At 31.7% G+C, this 7,842-nt stretch overlaps 1 long non-coding RNA gene across 1 annotated transcript; it reads right to left on the bottom strand.

Moving 5' to 3' along the window:
• Positions 1 to 3,971: 3,971 nt before the first annotated feature.
• Positions 3,972 to 4,909, bottom strand: LOC145822729 (uncharacterized). The gene is made up of 2 exons (XR_014364411.1): positions 4,695 to 4,909; positions 3,972 to 4,373 (listed from the first exon to the last, which is right to left on the bottom strand). It is a non-coding gene; the product is annotated as an uncharacterized LOC145822729 (long non-coding RNA).
• Between the last annotated feature and the right edge of the window lie 2,933 nt (positions 4,910 to 7,842).

Below are 7,842 nucleotides of genomic sequence, written 5' to 3'. Positions count from 1 at the left end.
TTATTTATCAATAAAAATATAATTTTTTCTGGTATTTTCACCAACAATTTTAAGGCGATCAATCATGGAACAAGTACCAGAAAAAAACCAATGATGGAATTGGAGATCTTAACAAGCCTTTCAGGTTCAGGGGGTTCATTTTAAGAGGTGGAAAAGAAAAGTTCTTGCTGATTAATTTTATGATTACTATGACACAACTTACACTTTATCTTCTATTAATTTTTGGCATGCTCACTTGTGTCATATTAATAGCAAATATATGGGAATCATGAGTAGTTTAGGATTAATTCCTAAGGTGACAAAAAATTTTGAGAAATGTGAAGTTTGCAGCTAAGCAAAAATTACCCAGAGGCCTCATAAAAGTGTTGAAAAACATACCGAATTATTAGAATTATTTCATACTGATTTGTGTGAGTTTGAAAGAATTTTAACTCGGGGTGGTAATCAATATTTTATCACTTTTATTGATGATTTTTCAAAATACAAATTGTATATTTATTAAAAAATAAAAGTGATGCTTTTGAGAAATTTAAAGAATTCCTTCTTGAAGTGGAAAATCAATTTGGTAAAAAGATTAAGAGAATTAGAAGTGATAGAGGCCGAAAGTATGAATCTCTTTGAATCAACTCTTTTGTTCAATCGTTGAGAATTATTCATGAGACTACTCCACCATATTCACCTTTATCTAATGGCGTAGCTAAAAGAAAAAATAAAATGTTAATTGACTTGACGAATGCTATGCTTATTGATTCAAGTACTCCCTCAAATCTTTGGGGTGATGCTATTTTGATAGCTATGCCATGTGATAAATAGAGTGCCACACAAAAAGACTAAAATTGTACCTTGAGTTGTGGTGGGGACATAAACCAAATCTAGGTTATTTGAGGGTTTGGGGTTGTTTAGCTTTTGCGAGGCTTGCAGATCCTAAACGACCTAAAATGAATGAACGAGATACCACTTGTGCTTTTCTTGGGTATGCGTTGCATAGTACAGCTTATAAATTTTTTGATATGGAAAATAATATTATTTTTGAATCAGGTGATGCTATTTTTCATGAAAATAAATTTTCTTTCAAATCTAGAAATAGTGGGGCTCAAATAATTTCTGAAAATATTTTGTCTGTGCCTAGCTCTTCTACTCCATCTCAAGTTTTTCAAGAACAAGAAAATTCTCATATTCAACCAAGGAGGAGTAAACAAGCTAGAGTTGAAAAAGATTTTGGCCCTGACTATTATCTTTACAATGCGGAAGAAATTCCTCTTACGATGTAAGAAGCTGTATCATCACTTGATGCTATTTTCTGGAGATAGGCTGTAAATGATGAGATAGATTCACTACTTTCAAATAAAGCATGGAAGCGAGTGGATTTACCTCCAGGTTGTAAAACTATTGGGTGTAAATGGGTCCTTTGTAAAAAACTTAAATCGGATGGAACTATAGATAAATATAAACTGAGGTTTGTCGCTAAAGGTTTTAAGCAACAAGTTGATCTTGATTTCTTTGATACTTTTTCTCTAGTTACTAGAGTTACATCTATTAGACTGTTGATAGCAGTGGCTGCAATTCATTATTTAAAAATTCATTAAATGGATGTGAAAACGGCATTTTTAAATGGAGATCTAGATGAGGAGATTTACATGGACCAACCCGAAGGCTTTGTGGAGCCTGGCCAAGAATGCAAGGTGTATAAGCTAACTAAATCCCTTTATGGTTTAAAACAAGCTCCTAAACAGTGGCATGAGAAATTTGATTCATGCATACTTGAGAATGGCTATAAGACTAATGAATGTGATAAGTGCATATATTATAAAACTTGTAAGAATACACATGTAATTATTAGCCTATATGTGGATGATCTACTTATCTTTGGCTCTAATTCGCATATTATAAATGAGACTAAGAATATGCTTAATAGCCACTTTGATATGAAAGATATTGTTGAAGCCAATTTTATTTTGGGAATTAAAATTACCAAGACTAAGGATGACATTTTTCTTGATCAATTGCATTATGTTGAGAAAATTTTAACGAAATATAACTTTCTAGACTATAAACATGTTGCTACTCCTTTTGATGCAAGCATACATTTATCTGTTATAACAAATGAAAAAGAAGTGATTAATCAAAAGGAATATGCTAGCATGATTAGTAGTTTGAGATATGCTACTGATTGTACTAGACCTAGTATTGCATATGCTGTTGGAGTACTTAGCAGGTTTACTAGCAAGCCAAGTCGGAATCATTGGCTAGTCATGGGAAGAATTATGAGATATTTATCTGGTACCAAAAATTATGGTTTGTTTTATAACAAGTATCCTGCGGTACTTGAGGGATATAGTGATGCCGATTGGAACACTTTGTCAGGTGATTCTCTCTGTACCTCGGGTTTTATTTTTACCTTAAGTGGTGGTGCTATATGTTGGAAGTCTAAAAAACAGACTATAATTGCTAATTCTACAATGGAAGCTGAGCTCATAGCATTAGCTTCAGCATGTGAGGAAGCGAATTAGTTGAGAGATTTGTTACATGAAATCCCTTTTTGGGAAAAACCAATTCCTCCTGTGTTAATTCGTTGTGATAGCACTGCTGCTATTGGTAGAGTCAACAACCATTTTTATAATGGTAAATCCAGACCTATTCGAAGAAAACACAGTAATGTGAGATTCTATTTGAGTAATGGCATCATAACTGTGAATTATGTAAGATCTTGTGATAATCTTGCGAATCCGTTAACCAAGGCCTTGGCGAGAGATAGGGTCTGGAATACATCGAGGGGGATGGGTTTGAAGCCTATAAAATCATAAATCATGTATGAGGATACCCAACCTGGGGATCAAAGATCCTGTAACTAGGTTCAATGGGAAGAACGAATCATATGGTGGTTGTAAAAAATACACTCCTTAATATTTTGTTATCCATCCCTATGACGTAAGTACAATTGTCCTGTAATGTTGGAGGGTTGACTTTTTATACTCTTAATGAAATTCTGTAGCTCTTGTTGAGTGAGCTGTGTCAATTACAGGAACATCCATGATAGATTTCACCTACGTGAGTATGAAAGTGGGGCCACTTTCTATGAGAACAAGACTTATTCTCAAATATGCTCATGAAAACTGGGATAAACACAAGGCCGTAATGTGCTGGCCATTAAAGCTCATGTCAACACCTAGATTATTCTGTGTGAGCAATAATACTTTATTTTCCCTAAGTAGTCATAGTTCAAGTCTGAGATCACTACTAACTCTGGAGTAGAGGTTGCTATTTCACTAACGAAGGTTCAATGCAAAACACACATTCATGATACATACTTGTCTATCTCTGTTTGGTAATCTCTCTTGTCCTTGTTGATATTAAAATGGGTGGGAGATTGTTAGACCATTTTAATATCATTTATTTATTTATATATTTTGTTCATGAATTTCCTTTTGTCTTGTTCATGAATCCCATCTTGTTCATGAATGGAGATTCATTACTTTGGTGACATTTTGTCTTGTTCATGAATGGAGATTAATTAGAATTCATGAACTTGGTGGTGAGTTAATATTTGGATACACTCTCCCTTTTCTTTAGGTTCATGGTCATTATTATTTTTTGGTGTATTTTGTAAAGTCCTAGTGGCCTATAAATAGTTCTTCTCTTCTACTCTTTTTTACACCAACTATTTTCTATACAAGAGAGATTACTAGTAAAGAATGGTGTTTTTTTTTGTGGAGTTTTGGGTTAATCATCTTGTGCAGAGTTGGCCTGAACCATACAACAAGTGGTCGGGCTGTTATATCCTGGAGGGTAGAAGTCATAGTTTTTGGACTGCTGCATCGGTATTTGAGTTCTTCCTACCGCAGTGGGCTTGATCTCCTTAAAGAAAACGAGATATCTGTGCCTTAGCTTGATCTATTTGTATCTCTTTTTCTTTGCATTATTTGTCAATAAAAATATAATTTTTTCTGATATTTTCACCAACATCATCTATATATATTTGTCGCACAGAGGTACAACTATTTTTTATTACAAAAGAGAGAGTACACTTGGTATTTTAGTACACATGTATGTTTTGTTTTGAACTAAGATTCTTGTAACATAGTGTTTTGGAGAATGATGGCAAAACACACCATTCTGAAGAGACAAACTACACTTGATTGTAGTCTCATTATTATATAATATTATTTATATATATAAGAAGGGTGCAATGTTGTAGCATTAGCAGGTTTCAGAGGTTCCATCATTGTAGTAAATGGTGCAACCCTTCCCTGCCAAGCAACAGTTGCATGCCGGACTGAGCCTCTGACTGCCTGATGACTCGCATATCATGTAGTCTGCTTCCAAACAATACTGAAGGCAAACTTCGGCAGTGTTGTACTCAAATAGAAACATGCCTGTCAGCATTAAAACACCCAAAACATTTTTTTTTGTAAAAACAGAACAGTATTGTTACAGAGCGATATATTGTGATTCGTGCTTAAAGAACAGGATGTGACAACGAAAGCATGATATTAGCAGCAGATGTTGTGTACTAAACTAATTAGCTAGATTTTTGCATACATGCTCATAGTTTTTTTATGCAGCAAATTTTATTAAAAACATGCACATAGTTAATTACAATACTATCTTAAAAAGTTTATCGGAACAAAGAGAAACTACAAATCTGTAAGCCATGAAAATAGAACAAATGGAGAGGAGGAGCATAGCATACATACCACACACAAGGAGTAAAACTAAGACGCTAGCTCTGTTTGCTTCCATGCTTTCTTACCTCTGTTTGGCATTGGAGGGGGTTGGCTTGGAGTTATTTATAAGGAGAGGGATTTGCTGAAATGCTTAAGGATTGTTTGTTTGGTTGTGTGTTAATAAACTAAACAACCAAAAGTTTGAAAACAAACAACGTTTTTTTATGTTTTTTTGTGCGACCACAGCTTTTTACAAAAAGTAAATTATACTTTGTTCCTTTTATATTTCTCTACTTTTTTTACTTTGACATTTTTTTTTTTTTTTTACTATAGCCCTTTATGTTTTAAATTTTTCTCAGTTTATTCTTAAAGTTAATTTCTATTCAAAATTAGACAGAAAATACATAATAACTGTGATGTGATATAATATAATATATATATAGGCGTTTAAGTTTATATTAGATATGTGAGTTATATATAATAAAATAATTGCATGTCACGTGACTGTTAATGGGTCATTTTCTATCTAATTTTTAACAGAAATTAGTTTTAGGAATAAATTAGGAAAAATTTGAAATACGAAGGGTCAAAGTAGGAAACAACAAACTTTAAAGATAAATTAAGAAAGTGACTAAACATGAAAGGGTAAAGTCTGATTTACCCTTTTAAAAATCAAAAACAACTTCTTAGTATTTCTTAAAAGATATGTTGCTTAGACAGAGAGAGAGCAAGAGAAAGAAAAAGAAAAAAAGAAACCCAAAAATTGTTTAGAAAGGGATTTATTAGTGAGAAATCCATATTTATACGGGATATGATATTAAATCTGAGGATTAATCTTTCTTTCTTTTTTGTGATAAGAACATTTCAAAAAAAGATGTCGAAGCCAAAAAAAAGTTGGCGGTGATCAACAGTGGCAATTGGTGGTGATAAAATGGACAAATAGATAACATTTGTATAAATAAATGACATTTGAACGAATAAATAAAATTTGAACATAAATATTATTCTAATCTTAAAATAAAATAAAGTTTGAACCTAGTGATTCAAAAATTTCCAAAATTGACTTTTGAGATGAGTATGTTTTACAGAGTCAGACAGACCATTTATTGATTTTGCAAAGTGCGAAGTCAAAATTCAATGCGTGTTCATTTCTTATTCATTCACCTCTATGATCAATAGCTTTGGGTTTGCTTTACATGGCATATGAGCTTCAAACATACTACGTCATTTCATGATAAAAAGGGAGCTGTTTACTTTGACTATTGAAGAGGTTTAGTTATATGGAAAAAAGCATTGTTAACTAGCTTTTGTGATCATTTATCTGTCCATTAGTTGCATATTGCCTCTTTGGTGAAGCTCCATTCTCAGGGGTGGATCTTTCAATCAACGCATTGCCTTTTGTTGGGTTGTTGCTGCTGAAGTGTTGCTCTGTATTGCTCAGCTGCTGCTGTTGTGTTATTCTGCTGATGTGTGCTCCTGTGATCCTGTGTCTTGGTTCCTCCTTTTGCTGGTTGAGCTCTTATCAACTAGCTTTTGGCATGGGTTAGCACATGATTGGGTGGCTTTCTTGTGCCAACTTAGTTGGATGAGTAAAGTTCACAATGATGCTATTAGCACTGCTTTCTTTTATCTTTATTGATGTAAGATGTAAGGATATCTCCTTGATTCTAATTCAATAAAGTTTATTTTTACTGATAAAAAAAAAAAGAAAAAAGAATGCTGTTTTGTATGTATTATATGATTTGTACCAAAACTTCAACCAAATCAAAGGATGCAACTGTGTTGAATCATTAGGCCTCATTTAGGAATAAATTATTTTAGTAATTTTTTTATTTTATATGAAAAATATGTAAAACATTAGAAAAAATAATGTGATAACTTATAGTGACTTTTTAACTTTTTAACTAAAATATGTAATTGTCAAACGAGGCCTTAGTTTACGGGCTAATGTTAGATATCAAGAATTCAAATATAGAAAAAAAAAAAAATTTAAAATGTGGTTCAAATTTAATTTTGTATAGTGGAGTCCATAGTTAAGGATGTTTGATAATTGGTTAAAATAGTTAAAAAAATTAAAATATTTATTTAAAAAATCAACTTGTTTCTTTAATTTTTACACATTTTCCGCAAAAAATTGAAAGTTACTTTAAAAAATCTACTTGTAGCTTTTTAGTTTAAATATGAAGTAAAAAAAAAAAAAAAATTGAAACTTCTGAGAATAATTTTTTTTTAAATGAAAAAAACGTACAAAAGTAAAAAGAATGGAAGGAATCATTGATTGTTTTAATATGATTTTTTTGACCTTTTTGATTTTTTTTTTGTGATTTTTTGCCATTTTGAGTAAAATTCAATCTTCCCAAATGCATGTCTATCTTTGATTGGCTCCATAGGTGAGGGGATTAGTCTAGCAATCCTATGGAGCTTACATAACTCATGTTTGGTTGACAAAAATGCAAAGTGCTGCTTGGCATCTCTTACAAAAATGTATTTTTTTTTATCTTTTTATCTTTTTTGAGTCAAATCATCTCTCAACTTTTTTGTATATATTTTCGTAAAAAGTTAAAAAATATACTTATTTAGACCATGAATTCACCTAGGACTAAGCAAGGATATCGAAAAATCTACAAATAGAATAGATCCAGACCAATCCGGTAAGTTTGGTTTGGTTTTCTTAATTTGTGATTCGGTCTTGGTTTAGAAAATTAGGGAACCGGTCTCTACAAATTGGTTTTGAATTTAGGTACATGATTTCGAATTTGAACCGAACAAAACCATACAACTTAAACCATATATGTTTCTTTACTAGATATTATTTTTGTTTAAGTTAATGGTAGAGCGATGTGCATCTTTATGTTTTGAAAGTTTATGTTTCAAAAAATCATGACAAATTAATGTTAAACAATATTTGCTTAATGTTATACATTTGCTTAACTAGTGAATATTATTAAAGTAGTTTGTTTGATGGGTATGTTATTATCATTTTTAAAATTTATGATCCTTTAAATTTTTTTGAAAATGTTATTTGATTTTTCGTGTGAATAGATTATGTGAAACCGTAATTCCAAACCAAACTAAACCATGTTTAAATAGTTTGGTTTAATTGGTTCCATGAGTTTAATGATTTAGTTTAGTTCCAATTTTAAAGAACCGTAGACAATTGATTGGTCCTGATTTCATC

Source organism: Camellia sinensis, chromosome 3 (genome assembly GCF_055761805.1).
Source record: "Camellia sinensis isolate YWXY chromosome 3, ASM5576180v1, whole genome shotgun sequence".
Taxonomy (NCBI): domain Eukaryota; kingdom Viridiplantae; phylum Streptophyta; class Magnoliopsida; order Ericales; family Theaceae; genus Camellia; species Camellia sinensis.
This window is presented reverse-complemented; position numbering and strand designations above follow the sequence as displayed.